Consider the following 24,131-nt stretch of genomic DNA (forward strand, 5'->3'; position numbering starts at 1 on the left):
TGACAGAAAATCACTCTTTCGGACATAACTTGAAAACTGATCGAATCATTTTCATTTGAACAATTTTTCATCTACATAAGCAATGCCCTTACCAAATTTGAAATCAATCTATTCAGCTGTTTCTCACTTTTAATTGTTCACATACACACACACACACACACACACACACACACATACACACACACACACACACACACAATGTGCACACACATACATACACACACACAAAACTTGATGCCTGTAGCATGTTAAACCTCAGTTCAGTTGTGCCAAAATTGAAAAATTTGTGATTCACTTCTAAGAAATTCTGCCTCTGAGACTAGAAATTTTCATTTGAGGCTGTCCTTTTGACCAACAGAAATATTAGTTATTCTGGGGAATTGTGACTGTATTTTAGGTGGGAATTATTCCATCAATGCTTGAATGATAATATCATAAAATCATGAATAATGCGATATTTGTAAAAGCATTTTATTTTGCCTCTGTATTCAAGCACTCAAAAATGTCGATATAAATCCACCATTTTATATGCATGGAAAATAAACCAAGCGTTGAGCTTTGAAATTTCCTTAGTAACACTGTAATTTTCAAATAGACTTAGGGTGTACTCTACTTGATATGTTTGTAAACAATGACTACTTTACAGCATGATTTGATAAGATTAATACCCAGGAAGCTAGAGGGTCCTCTTTACACTACACAGAGCCTTGTTTCAGTTGACAGGACACGTAGATCAGGTTGGACCAGAATATCAATAGCTTGGGCAATTTTTCACTTCTATCATTTTTGTCAATCCTTCTATAAATCGTTCAATGTATTTGTCTGTCAGTGTCCACCTAAATAATTCACACATTAGGATATGTGCTGAGAGGACTTGAAAACGAGGGAATTTTCCTGTGCTTGTGAGAGCGCCGTGATAAATTGGAATAAACCATGTCTAATATACGTTATCAATGGCAGAGTTATTGATAATGTTGAAATGACAGTGGAATAAAATTGTGAAAAATTACCCTCTCACATTTTGTGCAGCCCAGTACAATTTTATCTCTGACGGAACCAGAGTGATTACAAGGTACAATAAAATACAACCGCCATCCAATACGGGCCAACTGAGTCATTTATTATCCGCAGCATCAATGTATCATAGGTTGCCATAGCAACCGTGTCACCTTAGAGATGCCCGAGTTGTAGATTTAGTTGCTGCCATCCATCTTCTCTATTCCCAGAGTGAATGCTGGCTACCGATAGTGCTCCCTTGCCTTCTTATCTGAGAGCGAAGTTCCGACCTTTTTATCTCTAGAAAAAAAAATTACACAGAAAAAATAATAAATTACTGAGTAAAAAGTATGTTATTTATTTTTTAAATATTCACAAAATCAAACTTGCATTTTTTGAGTGTTAATAAATATGCACCATAGCTGTTTGGCGATTATGTAGTTGGAGACTATAGTTGTACAACATTTGTGTTACGTGTTGAGCAAACAATATCCCCTTTTAGCCTCCTTTTAAAATACTATTTTTAGCTATAGTAATCGTGATATACATCTTCATGTTCATTTTACAGTTAGCATGCAAACATGGCAGGCAGAATGACAAGACAATTTATCAACAGCAATGCTGAAAAAATATCAATGAGGTCTTATATACTGATCCTATAGGGATACATTCTGACTCTAATAGCACACGGTATGGACTACAATTCCTGTATGGACAGACAACTGACAAATTTTCACATTTTTGTAAAATTTCTGTCAACTAATCAGAGAAAATTTGGAGTCTATACATGTGGTGTACATAGTTCAGAGATCTAACAATACTGTACAGGTGAATCAAAGGGATGTGACCTTCTGGCATAGCTACGTGAAATTCAATTCCCATTTGGACTAACATAATCTTTACGTATTATTGCTGCTACGTCTCAAGACTCGATGTCGTACAGAATTTACAACCTTTATTTTATTCTACTCACACAAGGAAATGACAATTTATCTGAACATCAGATGCAGTACGTGCAGACTGTTAAGTCCTTGTACTCTCTCCTACACGTACTACTGCTGTCACCCAAACACTACAGCAGACGACAACTTTTAGACAACAAAGTATACTTTTGAAAAAAATGTATAACTTAACTTGCAAATTTTACATATTTTGACTTTTTCCAACTTTTAACTAAAATAACTGTTAGCTCAATATATTTTCATCTTTAATAATAATAATAATAATAATAACAATAATGTAATAACATTGGTTTTTATATAGTGTGTTCCCACTCTCTCTGCTCAAAGCACTTTATAGTTTTTATCCCATGGCACGGATCTATATCAGCACAATTGCACTTTATACTTCTTCAACTCCCTGGGGAGCATGAAATCCATTTTTAATGGTTTATTTATAATTACATAATTCAGCTTATCTTTTATCATTATGCAATCAATATCCAGAATATTATTTTCTTTATTTCATTTTTTTATGAGTTAGGTGAATATGGACTGGTGGGAGTAGATGGAACGACTATCAAAATCCTCCAATGTGTCAGCCAAAATAATTTACATATTCAATATTTTCATAGTTTTCATAGAATTCATAGTTTTTACTGAAGAAATTTCTCAACAACATTGCAAAGTTATATTTGCCAAATGGTCAAGTGTTTGATCAACAATGACAGTTTTCCATTAGGTTCATTACTAGTACGTTCAAATCAGGCATTTGTTGTTGGCAGGCAGAGTACAGGAAGACAATATAGAACTTACAGAGAGCAGACAATCATTATAAGTACCCTGAAGCAATGTGAACCATACTTAATATTAATCTCAGACAACCATATGCTGATAAATAAAACAGAATTGTAAATCCAGGTAAAAAAAAAGATGTCATTGTTCCAATTGGATATGCCATTCAAAAATAGGTTACTAAGGAGTGACTTTGGGAAAAATTTCTTTAATATTTTTTGGCGATCATACCTAATTCTCTATTTTTGAGTTATTTTTGATTTTCAAGCCATTTTTTAAACATTTTTTTTTTCACAAACTGTATGAAATTTAGTCAGGGAACTAGATAGAGTTTGGTATTCAGAAGTACACATATTTTTAGCTCAGTTTTAGCAATGATGTGGCAGCCTGGTCAAATCTATATTGAAATATAGACATTTACATGTAGGGCATGACAGCACACACAGCCTTAGTTGGTAATGGGTGCAGTGAATGTGGATAGAAATTTTGAACTTGAGGGGAGGGGATGGAGGGGTGCAGTACATGGAGATAGACATTTTGAATTTGAGGGGAGGGGAAGAAGGGATGCAGTGAATGTGGATAGGCATTTTGAATTTGAGGGGAGGGGAAGAAGGGGTGCAGTACATGGAGATAGACATTTTGAATTTGAAGGGAGGGAGGGATGCAATACATGTGGATATAAATTTTGAATTTGAGGGAGGGGAGGGAGGGATGCAGCACATGGAGACAGACATTTTGAATTTAAGGGGAGGGAGGGATGCAGTACATGTGGATATAAATTTTAAATTTGAGGGGAGGGGAGGGATGGGTGCAGTACATGGAGATAGAAATCTTGAATTTAAGGGGAGGGAGGGATGCAGTACATGTGGATATAAATTTTGAATTGACGGGAGGGGAGGGAGGGGTGCAGTACATGGAGATAGAAATTTTGAATTTGACTTGAGGGGAGGGGAGGGGAGGGGAGGGGAAGGAGGGGGATAGGTAACAGAGAAAGAAGCAGAATGGTACAGTATGATGATGATGGAGTAGGAATATAAAAATAACAAACATATCATGGAAAGAAATGAAAACGAAAGAAGACACACTAGCCTAGAGAAAACAGACTTGCTAGGAGGTCTGGTAGCAAAGACTGAAACAAAAGTGTGGGCAGAGTAGTAAAGAAATTGACATGGATGCTATTAAAGTTTAGACAGGTAAAGACTTTAGAAGGTGAAAGGAAATGGGAGACATGCATGAAAAGCCTGCAGTAACTTGAGTAAGACAGTTTCTTATCTAGACTCTGGGTAAACAATTCGATTTAATTGATGTCTAGCAATGATTAATTGATGTCAAATATAAACACTGTATTTATCTTATCTGTGCTTGGCAAGAAATAAACATGAGGTAAATATCTCAAACCACAACACTGTTTAAATATGTAGATGAAATGACAATTTTTTATCTTTGCAAATGATGAATACAGCAATAAATACTTTCAAGGGAACAATAAAGGAGGTATCTTTGCAAGCTAGCGGCACTTGTGTTGAAATGTTTTGTATTTTGTAGTGTTCAAGTTTTAAAGATTAAAAAACCCACATAAAGACACTTGAAATGAGTTTGTGTTCTGAAAAGTTTATTCGTATTCCTCTTAAAGTGACTTTATTTTGCCCCCTCCCCCCAAAAAAAATGTAAATCTAGTGTTGGGTAAATTGGGTAAACTCAAAAAAATGTTTTGGTGATTCAAATTTATATGTTCTTGGTTTGTATTTTTAAGACTATTAGAATGTTTTGCTATCATTTCAGTTTCTGAAATATTAAAGTTGAACTGGTTTTCAGCAGAGTCACATGTAAGAAATATTACTATTTTAGAGTTGCGCTAGGCCTAAAAAAAATTGTGTGTTTCCAATTATGCTCAATTTTAGAATAGGTGGGGTAGATAGAATTTTAAAAAAAAATTCATATGTGAGTGTCTAGTTCAGGTAGTTATGTTTTCCGTTGTTTTCCATATGGTCTCTGTGTTTATTGGTTTCTTCCCATCAGATGTACATCCATTACAGATTGGAAGAACAGTTTTATATTGTCTTTTTAAGTTGATGTCAGTTTCCGCATCCACTATTTCTTGTGAGACTTCACAATTTTCACGATTTTATAAAAAAAATTTCCTGAAAACGTAAAAAAAAAGTTAAGGGTTGGCAGTGAAAAACTAGGTGGGGGTCGGGTAACCGGAACCAAACATTTTTTTAAGCCCTAGGTGTAATAACTGGGATGTTATTTTGTGATCAAACAACCAACAATATATTTATTGAAAATTGTTAAAATACCAATAATTAGACACTCTATGTGTTAATTACAGGTTGATCTTTCATTCGACAAAGAAGAGAGTACCAATGCCTTATAGAAAAGATGACTGTGTACAAGTATTCGTGTACCTGTCTGGAATCTGTCTTTCCGACTGAAATAATGGGATGGGTAGCTTTTGTGTGTCTGTCACCTTTGTGAGCAATTCTCATGGTTAGCTTTGTATTTGTAGTGGTCAAAATGACAGATGTAACATCTATTGTGTGGATGCCATTCATCAAATGTCACCTTGCAAACAGTTTAATGTATCAACCATGCAGTCATGACAAACACCCACCACTGTACACATGATACATGGTGTCCCTATGCAGATAGTTCAAAAACAAACAACTTGCCCATCCCTAATTACAAATGAACAGTTCTAATCTCTACCAGAAAACAAAAGGATTGCACCAAAATTATCCTAAAAACTGGGGGATGACAGGAAAGATAAGTTTATTTTGCTATTTTAACTTTTTTCTTTTGTGTTTGGAAAGTGAATAGTTTACAATGAAGGCATTTGTTGTGACACTGAAAAATGAATAGTTTTTTTTTTTTGTATTTAGATGGGGATTGACAAGTGAAAGGAGCAAGGTGTTACTGTAAGCTGGAGAATTATGACTACATTTATAGAATGATTTGAAATTTGCTGCAATGTGACTGTCCTGAGAATTATGTCAACTAAGATTTCGTATGAACTGCATCGTATGAACTCCTATACATGTCAATGTTTTCTACGATCATTATCCTCTCGTGGTGATCGTAATGTGTATAGGAAACTAAACTACTGTAAGCCCTCCAGTATAAAACTAATACAACACAGTATGCATTTGTAACAGTCTGTATACTTTGCTGTCTCTCCGTCCTATATTTTAGTACAATGTGAATAGTGCAATAAGACGGTCCATTGAAAGGCACCGTGATGTGAATTGGAATGAAATTGCTACGTGTTCTATTCTGTCACGTTATGTTACATCAAGGTGATGACTAGATTGCAACGTTAGTGACGAATCACAGATCTCAGTAAAAAAACCTGTCACAACAAATCACTATTATAACACAACATTATGATTACATTATAGAATAACTTTGACATTTTGCTGCAATGTGACCGTCCGGAGAATTATGTTGACCAAGAATTGTTCTTTCATGCCTTGTAGAATTATATTTTGATGCTACATTAGCTGCGACAGGAACGTTTTGTGAAACGGTTTTATCAGATATAATGACTTACTCATAATATCGTACGTACATCCTGAACAGTATTGATTCAACTGTGCGTAAACATAGTTATGTTGGTGTACACAGAGTTTAATTGCTAAAATAAATCAAGTCAAATTGATATTTGGGTCCACACCCAAAAATCAGTGCACCCAACATCATTACGATTTCAACACATTACTGTGCTACTTACGGATAAAATATTGACATTTTCTTTACAGACAACAGTCATTTTGGTGGGGAACACTGGTAGAAAGACTATAGAACTAAAATGTGGATTTTACTTGTTAATTTTTTGTGTACTTTAACACTGCGAGATAGTACCAATGAAATAAAATTGTGCAAAAATGACATTTTCTTTTAATACAGACAAGTCATTTTGGTGGGGAACCCTGGTAAAAAAATAAACAGAGCTAAAGTTTTACTTATGCAATTACTTTGATAGCAGACAGCATAGATTGGATGAAATTTTGAAAAAAAAAATTATATTTTGGTGACAGGCAACCATTATTTTGGTGGAGAACAGTGGTAAAATAGCTAAAGAACTAAAAGGTAGATATTACTTGTTTAAATTACTCAAATGAAAACACTAAATGGGTCCAAAATGTGCTTAGAATAAAACTTCAAAATTAGTGCATGTGTTGTAACTTGTAAAATTTGACTAAATTAGTAAAAATACTAACGATAGTTGGTGAGACAGAACATATACACAGTGAATCTAAAGTGATTTTATTGACAGAGAAACCATTATTCATGATGTAAAAAAGATAAATAACTGATTTTGAAATGCAGAGTGGCTGAGAAAAAAGATATATAACTACAGAGTGGATGACAAAAAAACAATGAAACTGCCTTTGAAATCCAGAGTGGCTGAGAGAAAAACAACAACATTTATGTGTATGGAAAGATAAATGAAGTGAAGTCAAGCATTTAAAAGCTTCTCTCAAACATCATTTTAGTATAATGAATGGGAGCTTAGTAAAATGATAAATGTACAGTTTTCCACCACCACCACCACCACCACTACCATCACAATCATGATGATGATGATGATGATGATGATGATCATCATCATCATCATGAAATGTCTAAGCTTAAACAAATGTAATCCTAGCCAATAATGTTGATAAATAACAGCTGTTTGATGTGCTATTAAACTTAGTTTCAACAACAACAACAACAACAACAACAACAACAACAACAACAACACAACAAAGATGATGTCGTTGATGACAAAACAACAACAACAACAACAACAACAACAACAGTTAGCAATCCATTCATTGCTGAAAATGGTAATGTCAAATTAACAATTTTTTATTTATTATTTTTTTTACATGTCATTAGACGGAAATCAAATTTCAGGCAAAAATACAACAGTTCTTATGTATTACTATTGAAACAAGGTTGGGTTGACATTGTTTTTCTTCAACGAGTTACCATCCTATGGCCCTGTTAAACCTGCAAGTCTCTCCCACAATGAGAAATGTACACACACACACACACATTTATATAGAACATTATATAATTAAATTATTTTCTAAATATTACTTATTTGTCTCTTCTATTCAATTACTTGTATATAATATTATTTGAAATGTGTTGGGTGAAAGATTGTACCATTTTACAGAGGGGGGCAAGTATAGAACTGTGGTCATTATGGATGAAGGGGGTGGGGGAGTGTTAAGCCTATTACTAACCCTCAACTATAACCTAATCTACTGAATCAAAGTTTACCTATTGTATGAACCTGTTGTATATTTTTGCCATCAAACGAATACTGATATTTAGTAATGAAATTTCTACTCACAGAGTCAACAAAATTCTAGGAAGCAAATCCCCAAATACTGAGTACTGATATGTCTCTCTCTCTCTCTCTCTCTCTCTCTCTCTCTCTCTCTCTCCCTCTCCCTCTCCCTCTCTCTCTCTCTCTCTCTCTCTCTCCCTCTCCCTCTCCCTCTCCCTCTCTCTCTCTCTCTCTCTCTCTCTCTCTCTCTCTCTCTCTCTCTCTCTCTCTCTCTCTCTCTCTCTCTCTCTCTCTCTCTCTCTCTCTCTCTCTCTCTCTCAAAAAAGTGGGTACATGCTAAAGCATAAGCTCAAAGTGATCTCAATACCAGTATATCACTTGTTTACATTTTTCAAAAAAACATAAGCTTGCAGTTACCATTTCACCATCAAAAATTTATTTTAAAAAAAAGCCACGAAAAACACTTGAAGGCAGAAACAAAAAAGTGCGGTGAAGTAGTATATTGATCATTTAAGGTAAAGGACACTACCTGAAGAATATTGCATCCAATTTTTTTTTGTTTTCATCAAACCCACACACTCCTGAGGCTGCAAGTATTAAACCTTTATGTCAACCAGGGCATACAGACAAAATTTAATATTTATATCTCCTTTTCCGATTTTGGTGAAGTCTTATCTTTCAGCTCTGACTAGACAAGATTTTTTTTTTTATTTGCGTATCAATTTTTTATGTCCAGCTATTCTGCAGCGCCTGCCTTTATCAGTGATCCATGCATTAAGCTATATACAGTATCAATCTACCCATTCCTAAAGGAAATACACCTGTTTTATTTTCTCAAAACCAAATTTTACATGAAAAATGACATGAGTGATACATTATAAATCCAAGTATACAACAACAGTAAACTAACCCACAGAAGGTAATCTCTGTCGGATTATTTCCAATTTTTTTTTTTGAAGTCCTTCTTACCGTGTATATTTTTACCTTACATTGATGGACATGTGACATTGCTACCTATATCCATACAGTTCAACATACCCTTAGATTCATAACCGCAATTTCCCAGTGGGACACTCTAGTCTTTTGAGTCCACAGTTTATAAATATTCATCAATCTGATTCTAACACATTTTCATCTGGGATCTATTCTCACGGGAGATATCTAGTCCCACCTCAAGTATTTGCCAAGGTAAAGGGTGGAAGAGGCAGCAGACTTCTGCCACCAACCAATCACATACAGAAAGCAGGTAGAAGCAGGAAAAATGCTTAACTTCAAATGAAAATATTCTGAACTACAAAGATTCCAAAATTTGAAGGCTGTAAAACTGGTGAAATCTTCATGAAATGTATTTCTGTTTCTATTTATTAATTTATATGATATATGCAAGTGTTTACAATAACAAAGTGCATATCATAATTAATAGAAAATATGAAATATACAATGTTGAAGAGCAGGAGAAATTTTATATGATATCCCTGCATAATCTTCATTGCCATTTACGAGACATTTGCCAGGCAGGTGAACTCGAGCCTGACGGCAATGTGAGACTTGCATTCAAATAAAACATACATTTTAGCTGACTAGCTGGCTGTCTTTCCATGGCTAGTATAGGAAGTACATAATATAATATGATAGAATCATGTACCGAAAATATTTGAATAACAAATAATATTCCCCAATATTTTTCTTCACATTGAGCCACGGAAAATACGAGTGACCTAAGGGGCCCTTGTCACTTCGAGTTGCTAGACGAGTAGTGACAACCCTTAGGTTATGAGAATTTTCCAGCTGAATGAAGAAAAACATATTGAGGAATAATATAATTATGCCAACTCCAATAATGTTTGAAAAAAAACTGAAGAAAAGTAAAGGCAATTTTGAACGTTTAGACTCATATTTCGAACACAGCAGAAACAGTGATGTAGACGGGCGTTGTCGTGACACAGACACTTGTTGTCATGACATAGAACGACCAGAGTATATATTCCATATTTTTTTGTTGAACCTGGCTCATGCATATAAATGGTAATGTATACAGAGTAAGATCTAAAGAATCATCACAGTGCTCCAAAAAGAACCAAAAAAATTGCAAACTGAAAGATAGAATAAACGTATTTTACATGTAAGAATATCAGAAAGCATGTTTTGATATTTTGGCCATTACATGAGATAATAAACTTATATTTATTCTTCCATTTTTTGTCTTATATGACAATTTTCACAAAGTATCTTTTGGAATCTATCTGGCTTGTTTATAATATATCTATTATTTTTTAAATACTTTTTATATTTTACTTTGGAGATATTTTTTTTTACAGTTTCTCTTGAAATATATATGATCACTATAATTGTTGATATATTTATTATTATTATCATTTTGAAAACACTGTTTACAAAGTCTTTTTGGAATAGATATGGTCTATTAAGTATACATAAGTGTTTTTTGCTAAAGTTGGGTAACCATGGTAACAGAAAGGGGGAATATGGTAACATTGGCATATTTTCCAATACATTATACAATGAATTTGATGGAGAACCCTGGTAAAATGACAGGGGAATTCAGGTATATTGTACTTGCATAACTGCTCTTAACAAAACCACTGATACATTAATTAGTTTGTTTATATACTGAGTACATAATGTCAAGTCAATAGATTAGTTTGTCTGTAAGATTTTGGAGATTACATATGACAAAATCTCTTTACAAAAGTTGATTTCTCACCGTAATCTAGGATCTAGTTTCAGTGATTTCTCAACACAAGCTCTAAGATCCTTGTTAAGATTCTTACTTTCAGACTTTTCAGTTTGTAAGAATTGCTTACAGCAAAGTACTCACTTTTAGCAGACGTACAAACAAACAGATAATGGGTACTGAGTCAGGTAATCAGTATCTTGTAAAGTACAGTGTTACCTAAACCAAGGTTATTTAGCTACAGCAATATACTCAAAGTTGAATGGAGAGCGTTCCCTACTGAGTTACGTTCACGATTACCTTCTATACACCTCATTTCTCATCACACATTTTTTTTTCATTACTTTGGTCCTTCGTGCCCAGTAAGACTCTCATTTTTGTGTAATTTTGTGATTAGATATTCACCTACAGTTGAAATGCATGTTGCAGACAGTCTGCTGTGATCGTTCATTTTCTTTCAATTTGATACAGTGCTGAAAACAGTGTGGGTGGATTAGTGGATGCAGTTTATCTAATTCAATTATCTGATATGTATGGGGATATCTGTTTATAGTGTTTGATTACAATGAAGAGCAATTAAATGTGTCCTTGACTGCAATTACTATCATATATTACCCCCCAGGTTGAGTCAGTTGACAGTCAGTTATCTAGATAGAAATATGCAGGTAGACAGACTGCAAACAGACAAACAAACAAACAAACACAGGCAGACAGACAAACAGACAGACAGCCATACTGCAGACAAATACATATACTACATACATACATACATACACACACATGCATGCAAGCACACACCCACACACATACATACATACACATACATACATGTATGCACGCACGCATGCACACACACACATACACATACACATACACATACATACATACATACATACATACATATACGCATGAATGCATGCATGCATGCACACACGTACACACATACATACATACATATATGTGACAAATAATGAACAGTGAGTGGCCAGACAGAACTTAGTCAGACAGACATAAAATTTGCAGTGTACTAGAGTTACCATGGTTACTGTTTGGAGCGGTTTTACATGAAGTGATTTCATAAGTGGTCTGAAAGGCAATTTTCATTTTATCAAGAGAGTACTTAGAGAATTACGAGAGGGTTTACTTTACCCCTCTTACGGTGAGAATTACGAGAGGGTTTACTTTACCCCTCTTATGTTGTTTGGGGAGAAAACAGTAAAACTTGTGAGATGTGATTCAATGATCACACTTTCAAGGTGGATTTTTTCTAAAGTGTGTTATAAAAGTCAATGTAAACAGTGAGTGAAATTTATGCAAATACAATCCATTTCATATGGTGAACTGAAAACTAAATCTGAACTGTGAGTTCAAACATGCATGGAACTCGTACCCTCCATTGATTATGAGACACAAAATCAAGTGATGTCTTCGTATATATGTTTTTAAACAATAATTTATCTTGATTTTTTACAACTTTTTATTAAAAAGTGAAATCATCGGCTTGAATATTTATTATAACAAATCTCATTCTCACAAGCCAGACCATATTTTTCTATTGATGCAACGAAAAGTAATGAAACCTCGTAATGGTGTGTCTTAGACAGTGCCATAAAAGAGACTGTGGTTTACGACGATGGACAAATCTATTTCTCATTATTGAGTGAGGCGTTTTTTGTCTCGCGACAGATCTCACGAGATCCCGCATAAGCCATTGCATCCACATCAACCGCAAGTGAGGGTAGTCAAGCTGAAAGTGTCAAACTCTAAGCAACGCTATTGTTCTCAACATCATCGCACATAGCCACGGCGTAAGCTTGACCATGATCACATGTTTGACAACCGTTGTTGCTAGGCATATTTGCATATCTCGCGAGATCTGCAACGAGACACACTTCCCTTATTGCATCATTTGATGTTTAATTTTTGCTAGTTTCAACTGCATGAAAATAAATTCTATTTACTATATTTTTTAAACATCCACATTATTATTTTCCATGTTGCAATCTTCCTATTTTGTTCACTTTGTGTATAAATCCTTCTTAATTGTGCTAAAATACAGATTTTTTCAATTATAGATATGAATGCAGACATACACTAACAAAAATGTGTTTTGTAAGGGCAGTAAGTACGTAAAATCTATCAGGGTTCCCATATCATTTTACCAGGGTGCCCCCACCAAAATCATGATTAGGTTCTATAGGAAACACTGCCAGCTTTACTTCTTTCTCCCTCTCTGTTACCGGGGTTCCCCAACCTAAAGCAAAAATACTGAATGATGTGGTTTTTTTCATTCACTATATAAAGTGATGCCAAAATGTGAAAAATGGCTATCAGCTACATTTTTTTGAGCACCAAAATAAATACACTCACATGAGTATTAGGAAAACAGTTAGAATTGAGGCCTGTTATATTCCATCTACAAGCACGATTTATAAAATACGACGACATGTTCAGAACATCACTCAAAAATTCAATTTTTAATTATGACTTTTACCAAAAAATATACCAACGTTATCCAGTGAAATTAATTATTGAGCAAGAAAATCAAACTTGAAAATAAAATTGTGAAACTTCATCAGTCAATCCTATTACCGCTTAAAAACCACTCATACAGTTACAAACATTTACTATGACATGTTGTGGTGAACATAATATAGGTGTGCGACCCCTACTGACGGAAAACAAACTGTTGACATTCAAAAGCTTTTTGCTTTATTAAGAATACATGCAGTCGATCCATGAATCATTCAATGTTTTTAATAGAAACCTTTCTGGGTTTAAGAAACAAGCACTTCAAAATGTCACAGGGTTGCCACAGAATGTGAAATATACAATATTTATGATGGCACCATATCAAAATCATTTTAATAGATCACTTTTTAGCATTTCTGTGACAATGCTTAAATCGGGCCTGCAGGCACAGTTATGTAAGTAAATGCTGTTATGGCGAGGAAACTGTATGTAGAACTGAAGGTTTGGATTTGAAGAAGCCAGTGACAGCTTGTGTTGTGGTGAGATTTCAGTACTCATCTATAATTTCAGATTATAAAATTTATATACTGTATTTAAAGGTCTGTGGTTTTTGCGCTAAGCATCTACACTATACATATCTTTTGAGATGCTTAAAAACAAGAGTTTTACATTAAAATTCAAAAGTTTCATGTTGTTTTTTTTCAAACATCATGTAATCCCAAGGTATATATCATGATTTGATCTCTTATCTTGCACTGATTTGCTTCTCTTTTTCTGCTTCGTTGCTCAGTAAAGTACAGCGCTCATTAAAAAGTCACATGTATGTGCACACATCAGGGTCTCCCCTCACAATGAAAAGTTCTCTAAGTGACAAGGAAAAGATATAAAGGTTGGGTATAAGAGAACATTTTAGTATCAAATTCTTGATTGTACACACCTCAAAAGATGTGCGCACAAAGATGTGTTGGGTATGACCTCTGACCTTTAAAAGAGTAGTAGCATTCTGTAATTTGATTAACATATTTATGAGTTTGGAAATTATTTGCATATTTCAAACTGATACAGACAACTAAATATACATGTCATACTCATCATTATCACCACAACCATCATCATTATCACCACAACCATCATCATTATCACCACAACCATCACCATTATCACCACAACCATCATCATTATCACCACAATCATCATCATTATCACCACAACCATCACCATTATCACCACAACCATCACCATTGTCACCACAACCATCATCATTATCACCACAACCATCATCATCACCACAACCATCACCATTATCACCACAACCATCACCATTATCACCACCACCACCACCACCACCACCACCATCATCATCATCATCATCATTATAATCATCATCATCATCATCATCATCATCATCATCATCACCACAACCATCATCACCATCGTCATCATCATCATCATCATCATGATGAAATGTCTAAGCTTAAACAAATGTAATTCTAACCAATAATGTTGATAAATAACAGCTGTTTGATGTGCTATTAAACTTAGTTTTAACATTAGCTGCTTGTATGTACCAGCTGGTGTTAACAGATACAAGAAAGTGGAATGCTTTTGTTTATACATGGACCAGGTTCATTCCAATATTCCATACATGCTGACATAGTAGCTAACAATGATACTTCACATACCCCTTTCATTTAGACCTGCCCCTAAAAAACATCAATACACATTTTGTTTGGAATATAATTTATTTCAAGACAAGGTTCAAAGAATAATTATTTAAAAATTTTACTATGATGATAACATATTTAAGCATCCACCAAAGTTAATTGACATTGTCACAGTAACCAGTAACAAAACAAATCAGTAAGTCAACACAGGAAAATTTGGGGTATGATAAAATGGAAGTTTGAGATTTAGATCTCCTCGTAGTGATGTTTGATTAACAAGTTATGTAGATAAAGGATATCATATTAAATAGATGTAGTAATTTATGGCAATCTGGTCCACTGGATTTCATCTCTTGTCAAATCATTTTCTTTCAGCTAATCAGTTAATTAAATCATGGTTTAGTGAATTATACAGAGTATCAAATGATGCTGTGTGTATCGGTCTGTTCAATCTTTTACAACTGTTGACATCAGACCATGGACAAATGGAACCTTTTACAAACAGAGAAAGCAAACAACTGAATTGGATTACTAACACTTGGCACAGCATGTTGGAACAGCAGAGACTTGTATTACACAGCAGAGACTTGTGTTGCACACCATGGTTTGATAAGAACAGTTTTATGGCCTCTTTATGTGTACATGAAATGCAAGGGGAACTAGACATTTGTTGGTGACCATGAACTATTATGTAAAATGGCCATAAAACTGTTCTTATGGAATGATGGAATGTAATACAAGTCTCCGTACATCCAACATTCTGGGCCAAGTGTTATTAATCCAATTCAGTTGTTTACTTTCCCCACTTGTAATAGTTTCTGTTCGTCCAAGGTCTGATGTCAGCAGTTGTAGCTAGAAAGAAACCTAGCCAAGTATCATGCCCTAGGATTGTACCGTGACAGGTTTTAAAACATCCACCAACAATAAAACACAAGTACTAACAACTACACATCATAAAACAGAAAATGCTACGTTACTATACACGTAACCATGGAAAATGTTCAAATCCAAACACCTAGCAACTACAATGTTTGATGGCTGTAAACAAAAAATGGTCTTGAATGATTAAAAACCTCAACTTTTGTTCCCTGTCGGCTATTACAACAGATGTCTGAGGCTGGTTCTCTATATTCTATGAATGGAGACTGGTTTGATGACTAACGTTTGTTTATTTTTGTTTACATAAACCTCTCACTGCTTTAACCCTAAGGTCGGGTACAAGTTATTTTTACTATGTGTTTATATTTTTTGTAACTTCTGACTTTTTAAACCTACTTGTACAGGACTGTACACCATGGTTCACTGGTCCTCGTGGTTTCAACCTAATATTATCTTTCCAATATAGTTTGTAAACTTTGGTTTAATTATTTCACACAAAAGTAAAATGTTATTACAACTCTTATAGAAGGGATACTAGTATACACATAATACGTGTAGAGTTTGTGTTTTTATGAGAGAGATAAACAGACTCTGACTTGTCTCAACGTCGTCTGCCTACAAGGCATTGGCTTAGTGGCAGCAGGGATTCGTCTTGTCTATGTACATTAAGTTACTAAACCCCTCCCCTTCTCAATACTTCCCAACCCTCCTGAGTATGATGAATGTGAGTAAACATCAAATCCAGGCCACCACCTGTATTCATGCTAATACCATAATTTTGTCTTGCCACATAATTTTAAAGAAGAAAACTTTTTTTAAAAATTTTAAGTTTGGCTGTACAAAATAAGTTCATACTTCATTTCATGGTTGATCAAATACTGGAAACCTGGAAATTTTCGCTAAAGACTTATTTTCGCTTATTTCGCTGGAAAACAAAAATTCAAAAATAAGTAGTGAATAAACTGCTTTCTTGTACAATATACCAGTCTAATAATCAGTAAAAATTAGTCTTTTAGAATGAGCTGAAAACTGTAAAATAGCAAAATTTTCTAGTAGCAAAAATATCGAGGTTTATTATACTTTTGCTTGGCAGCAAGTGATGGAAACAGGTTCACCATGAATTCCTCTCAAAAAGTCAGACAGACAGATAAACATTTTTTTGGAAAGAAATAAAATTGTGATGAGATGTTGGAAAAGAGTATGAGTGAATCTGTTAATCCCTAACTTGGCATACCTAAACACAAACTATCAGTGTAAAAGTTTGATTGGTTGTTTTACAACTGCGATGTTAGTATACAACTACTAACATGGAAGGAGACGTTGACAGTCTGTAGGGAGGACTACTGAGATGCTAGTGTACAACTATAATGTTGGAAAGGAGAAGTTGGCAGTCAGTAAAGTGGACTATAAAGGTTATATCTACAACTGTAAATCACTATTTTGTAATCATGATATTAGGGGAAAAGATTGTTACTGTAATGTGATGTTAACACTTTCTATTCTCCTACTTTCATGACTCACATCAGTAATTTATGTGAGGACAACACTAGTTTGTGTTCATACAGCTAGGCGATACAAATCATTAATGTTTGGCTGCCTAAAAAGTGCCACTACGATAGCCTTCTTGACTACAAAAATATCAAAATGGCCGACTGCAAAAAAAAAAAACATTTGAGTTCCAATACTTTCTGTTCTTTGGACTTTTATATCTATTCTCAGATTAGTGCATCTATTCTTAGTCCAGTGCTATGCTATCCTTTAGATCTCTCTTTAGACCACGTTGGCATCTAAGCTATTGTACTCTACGAATAGAAGTATCTATACCTTGCTGAGACACAGAGTCTGTATAGCAATACATGGAATATCAGACAGAACAGGATTGATCATATCTGTGGGATGAACCAATTTCAAGTACCCTGGTATGCCTTTTTGCAGACATAATCACGTTATATGGTAATTTTTATGCCTCAGAAACTGGTGGGAAAATGATTTACAAAAGTTATAACACACAATCATTAGCACAAGTTTTAGCATTGAGCTTTCGATCTGTCTTGGTCGACGATCCTCATCAGAATGACAAAGTCCTTAGTTACAGCTCAGTGACCACTGGTGGGAATGTTTCCATGACAACAATGGCCAGCTGATACAAGTTTATACTTGACATTATTTTTGTTTGGATTAACTTTAGTTCCAATAAATATCCCATGTGTTATAACTGTAAAAACATGTTCAGACCTGGGACAAACTGATCTGTGTGGTCACGTTGTACATTTTGGGATGTCTGTGATTTTTTTGTCCTGGTCGAGATGACTTGATCAGTACACTGGTTATATACAGTTTATACCACACCATATCATGACATGCTAACACGACTTGAAAAGTTCAGATATATGGGTCCAAACCTTGCAATCTTGTTTGTGGTTCAGTGACGCTGAGAAACTTTTGAAACTTGGTTTGGTTTTGGCAGTGTATAATACTTTCATAACTGGGTGTGGTGCAGAAACTTTCTTTACATGGTTACCACAGAAACTGGGTTAAAGATAAATATATCATATCACCCTCTCAATAAAGATGTCAACTTTATGGTAGGTTAATTGCTTTCACCCCAAAATTTTTTAAGGGAGGCTATTATTTTGTTGTTGGTCTTGTAGGAATGAATGACCTTCAAGGACAAGGTTCATGTAAAGTGGAAAGAGTTGTGTGTACTTTATTGTCATTTATACATACAGTAAATGAAGGAATGGCCATAAACCCAAATCTGTAGCACCTACTGTACATTTTACTACTTTTAGTTTGACACAAGCAGGCCAAAATGAGTTATAGCGACAAAAGAACTACTTCAAAAACAACAGTTGGATTTTGATAATGATTTAGTATGCAGGATAGTTATCAGAGACAACTGGAGTGTGTCGTTTGACCTGCTTTTAAGTTTATGTATGACAGACCACCTTCAAACCTTCACCTTCAAAGCTATGTTAACTGTATGCACACTCATGGAATTTGTTGAAATGTTGCTTCAATAGAAGTGGTGGCACTTATCGTACGACCACATTGGTCTTTTAGTGAAGTGGAAAAGTTTGTCTGGCTCTAAGGAAATTGGTAGCACTTTTAGTTGAATCATTTTCAATCTACTACAAAGCATGTTTTTTTCACAAATTTTAAAATCAATTCCTCTTTTTTGTAAATTTTGTGGTCGATTTGAACTGCCTAGAACTATAAAGACATACCATCTTTTTAATATTTACAAAATTTTGTCAGAGTTTGATTTAAAAGATCTGAGAATGACTCAAGGAAATAGTGTTTCACAACTTTCATTTCTGGCTTTAAAAAAAAAAGCTTCTTTTCATTTGATGAAACCTCTGAATTTATTACTTCCAGTCCAGACATTAAGAAAATCCACCCACTACATGATGTGGAAGTAGTCATGAACCCTTCAGTCTATTCTAGGCCACCATCAGTTCCATTCATATATCGTAGCTGAGACACATTATGATCATTTATCACCCCTATTTAAATTACACAACGTGGGTGGAACGTTCCGCCCACATCGTATCCTAGGTGCTGAGTGACATACATGTGGAATGCTGGGGTGAATTCATTTTGTCTTGGGTTTATACAAGCTACTGGTCCTTTATAGATTGTCATGCACTTTTTTATTTGATGTTGTGTCCCCATTATTTGAAGTAACATTTACACATACTTGCCAGTGTAAATTTTCTGTATGTGTAGGTAGGCATACCACAACTGACACAGTTATGGATTTCAAGTCATGCTATTCTGAAATGTTATGATGATGAAGACTGAAAAGGAAATCTATCTCCGCTATGTGGGCAGAGCTAGCAATATTCAATGGCATGCAATCAATGCTCTTGTTTTACCTGCAATCCATACCATACCTGCTTTATCTGGAAAGACACTATCAAATGTCATGTACTGAGTATGCATTCTAGGCTAGGTAGTATTTCTTTAATGATATTTTCACTGACATCAATATATAATTACGTTCCAGGCTAGACAATGCCACTGGTTCTATTGGTCAAATGTTTTCATGCATATAAACAGGGTAGATTGAACAAATTCTGACTTTTTCACATTAATTTCTTCCTCATATTTGTATGATATAGTATTCTGCCATTTATGTTTCTCTCCAACACATGCTTCCCTGTCTATATTTTCTTCATGGCATATTTCCTAATTTTGCTGTGTCTTCTAATTTCAACTCACAACATTATGACATTTACAAAGAAATCCTATAGGATCCTATAGGGCACTCCTACAGATTTAAAAAAAAAAAAAAAATATTTTTGGGGGGCATTATATCGATATATTGCCATAAATATCAAAGTCTTACAAACAATTTTATGAATTAATAATGCTTGGAAGTTAGACAGTATATTTTTCTCCAGACTCTCAGAATTTGAACTCCTGACAAGCAAGCTAAAGTTCTTAATTTCTACTCGTGATCAAGTACAAAAATATGATAGATTAGTAATTTCTGGCTCTTGTCAATGGACTCAACATTATAAATGAAGTTACAAGGCATGTTTTTCCTCCAGGTTTTCAGCACTTTAAATCCCCGACAGGCATGTTATAGAAGTTCATCTCATGATCAAGTACTGCAAATGATGGATGGGTCCACTTTCTTGAATTAAACTACTGTTTTATGCAATACCTTCCCAATGGATTCTACCTACGAACGTTTGCAGTTTAGACAATACATTTTTCTCTACCTAAATTTCCAGTACTCAAAATCCCAACAGACAAGATTATACAAAAATCAACTTAAGATCAAGCATCAGAAGTGATAGATGGATGATTTCTTGTCATAGCTTTTATACATACTCATCCCAATGGATTCTACAAAAACATTTTTTTTCCAAGTTACAAGACATGTTTTCCTCCAGATTTCCAGAACTCCAAATCCTGACAGGCAAGATACAGAAGTTCAACTCATGATTAAGTACTGGAAATTATTAATGGGTAAATTCCAGCTTTCCCTTCTCAATGGATTCTACATTATGAAAGCTTTGAAGCGTAGAAGGCATGTTTTTTCTCCAGATTTCCATGACTCCAATTTCATGACATAGGAGTTCTACTCATGATGAAGTACTGAAAGTGATAGATTGGCGATTTCTCGTAACAGCTTTTTTAAAAAACTCTTCTTAATAATAGGTTCTACCTATACTAGCTCCCATCACTATGACTTACACTTCAATATAATTTATAATTATAATTTATTTTAAAAATTTTCTCCTTTATTTTTATTTAATAAAAATTCAATTACACCAATATGAACTTCAATAACAATTTCTTTTTTATTGAACTTACAAGGCTTCTTTCAATATTTGTCAAAACTGATGCCGACCACTTGAACTAAAACATGGTGCTATGCTAACAATGCTATTTCGCCACTTCTGCATTTTATACACACAGTGGTTTTCGTGTGAACGTGACAGTGCATTCAATATTGTAGAATTGACATAGTGACAGCTGTATGTATACTAGAAGCTAATACTCCTTATATTAGTACACCTACAAGTGATATTCCAACATGAATGGCAGCAATAAATCATTCTGTTTTTTTAAAATGACATTTCCATTATTTTTTCATATTTCATTCTTAACAAACCCCTGCACTATTTAAGTATATATGTACACACTCTGGATTGAATAATGTTTTGATAACAGAATCGAATGATTTATAGATTATTATATATATCTAGAGTTGTGGACCAACATATCAGAAAAGAATTATTATTTTAATATTACCCGTTCCTTTTTATTCAAATTTTTTTTCTCAAATTCCTTCTAGTTATTCTTTAATTTGAAGTCATTTATTTCATTTGCAACTTTTACACAATAGTGTTGCTTTTCAAATAATATCATTATTTATAGATGCATTATAGTTTTATTTGTGGTCGAAAATGAGTAAAGGATTTCCTTGTAGGGTCATGGTAGATGGCCAAATCAGGGTTGTTGGTGGCCGAGTGGTTAAACCACTTGCCTCTTACCACTGCGATCGGGGTTCGAACCCATTCAGCGTTCAATTAAATTTACCACGTTGTAAGTAAGAAGAGTGTGTCGTTCAGTTTGACTCTACCGAACAACGCAGGTTTTCCCCGGGTACTCCGGTTTCCTCCTGCATTAGCACTGAACTCATGAGAGATGGCCCTCACTGGACTTCTTGGGAGATAAGTGTTTATATGCTTAAAGAACTATCCAGTATAAATAAAGATTATTATTATTATTATTATTAAATCATTTAAAAATGTCACAAAGGCATATTGTCTTTAAAATAGGTTTTCCAAAAAGAGAGCAAAATTAGTTTTCTTGAAATAGGATTTAAACATTTTATTTGGTATATGAGTAGCACCCCCTGCAGGATAGCTTAGAACTAATAGAAGACCAGCAAGTCCTGTTTTTCCCAATTTGTAGTTTTCTGCGTACAAACAAATACCCCCACCCCCACCCCCACTCTACCCTGGTAGAAAGAGGATCTTGTCTAGTCTGTCGGAGTATAGGTCTTGGAGGAGGTCTGTCAGCGCTAATACATACCAATGTATACTTTGTCCATAGATCTACATGCTGATTATCTAACAAAGCATTGTTTTGGTTGAAATCACACCTGAGGGCAGGACAGATTTGATGCTTGATTAAGTTGGCGTAATAATACTAGTTGGACACATAAAGTTCAAAGCAACATGCACCAGTGGGTTAATCAAACGATCTGATTTAATCAATGCTTACTGCTAAACACAGACAAATAAAGTGAGAATTGAATGTGATCTATCGGTCTTTTAAATTGAAAAGACTTTAAACAGCACAGACTGATAATTTTGGACAACTCTAGACATACAGTCACATACCCTTTTTGTGTATTGTAAAAAAGTAAACCTTCTTTTTTAAGTCAGTGTTTTCTGTGGCAAAAACTATAAAAGATAGTCACCGTTTACATAGGGGTTTAATCAAATTACACGAGATTTAACTATATACCTAGGGAGGCTTATTATGTTGCCACAGAGTCTTTGTACCTAGGAAGTTTAAATATGTTGCTAGAGAGAATTGTACCTAAGTATTGTCTTATTTATGTACTTAGGGAGTCTCACTATTTGGCTATAGTCTAACTATGAAAGAGATTGTGGTGGTGGTGGAGAGTAAATCTTAGTCACTATGTATCCAGGGAGTCTAATTATGGAACTAAAGAGTATGTACCTAGGGAGTCTAATTATGGAACTAAAGAGTATGTCCCTAGGGAGTCTAATTATGGAACTAAAGAGTATCTAGGGAGTCTAAATATACAACTAAAGAGTATCTAGGGAGTCTAATTATACAACTAAAGAATATGTACCTAGGGAGTCTAATTATACAACTAAAGAGTATCTAGGGAGTCTAATTATACAACTAAAGAGTATGTACCTAGGGAGTCTAATTATGGAACTAAAGAGTCTCAATATGTAACTTGGAAGGCCTTCACATTTTCTCCTTTTACAACATTCACAGTCATTTGTTACCTTGTTTTGTTTTTAGTTTTTATATAATTTCAGTAATAAATCTATTTTAATATTTTTGGATGAAAAAAACTATTTCTTACTTGAATATAGGACATGTAAATTGCTAATTAATTTGTCCATAGATGTACAAAGTTATTGATTTTTTGATTGATTGGTTAATTAATTAATTGATCAATTAATCTGATTGAAAATTTTTTCATGAAACACTTTGTAGCAGTGGTAACGCTGAGGTTGTAGTGGGCGGGATGTGATTGACAGTGATTCTTTTGTTTTTATTTCATTTTTTGCTCGTTTTTTGCTAAAAAGAACAACTTCGACTAAAAAAAACGAACTTTAATCACACAACTCTGTAGCCAAAGAGTATCTCAGAATTTGCTGCTGACAGCAGAAAACATGGACAGCATTGATTTTAACTGACACATTGTAACAAAAACACTAATGGAATTCATCCTTGCATACCTGGAAGGACATACCCCTGAACAACATGTGGACACAGACAGTCCTGTCGGACATGGTATAGAAATCTAGGAACAACATACAACACATGACACAAAGGCAATGTGTGTACAAATACTGGTGTGTTGAATGGACTGGCTAGTGAAGCTTTAGTTGTGAAGTGATTGTTAAACACTGTCCTTTCCATCATTCATCACAGAAGCCCTTTACACTTTCACCATGTGAGTAAACAAAACACGAACGTGTAAACACTTTACCAGTATCAATTCGTTGTCAGTGGTTGTTGACAGCTATTAATAGATACTTACACCAAGTCATGTAGACTTTACTATTTAGACCTTCAACAAACTGCTTGTTTTACGCAGCCGACAGCTTTCTCTGCGGCTGTTCCATTTTTCTTGAGGTATCATGCATCTAGTTTCTACGATTTTCAATAGTGTGTTG

General features: G+C 34.5%; 1 protein-coding gene across 1 annotated transcript in view; it reads right to left on the bottom strand.

Moving 5' to 3' along the window:
• Positions 1 to 472: 472 nt before the first annotated feature.
• LOC144443319 (conserved oligomeric Golgi complex subunit 1-like) overlaps positions 473 to 24,131 on the bottom strand; it is a 138,650-nt gene continuing 114,991 nt past the window's right edge. The window contains exon 29 of the mRNA XM_078132771.1: positions 473 to 1,296. The gene's annotated coding sequence lies outside the window, so the exon portion shown is untranslated. The remainder of the gene's footprint in view (positions 1,297 to 24,131) is intronic.

This window comes from Glandiceps talaboti, chromosome 12 (genome assembly GCF_964340395.1).
Source record: "Glandiceps talaboti chromosome 12, keGlaTala1.1, whole genome shotgun sequence".
NCBI lineage: Eukaryota > Metazoa > Hemichordata > Enteropneusta > Spengelidae > Glandiceps > Glandiceps talaboti.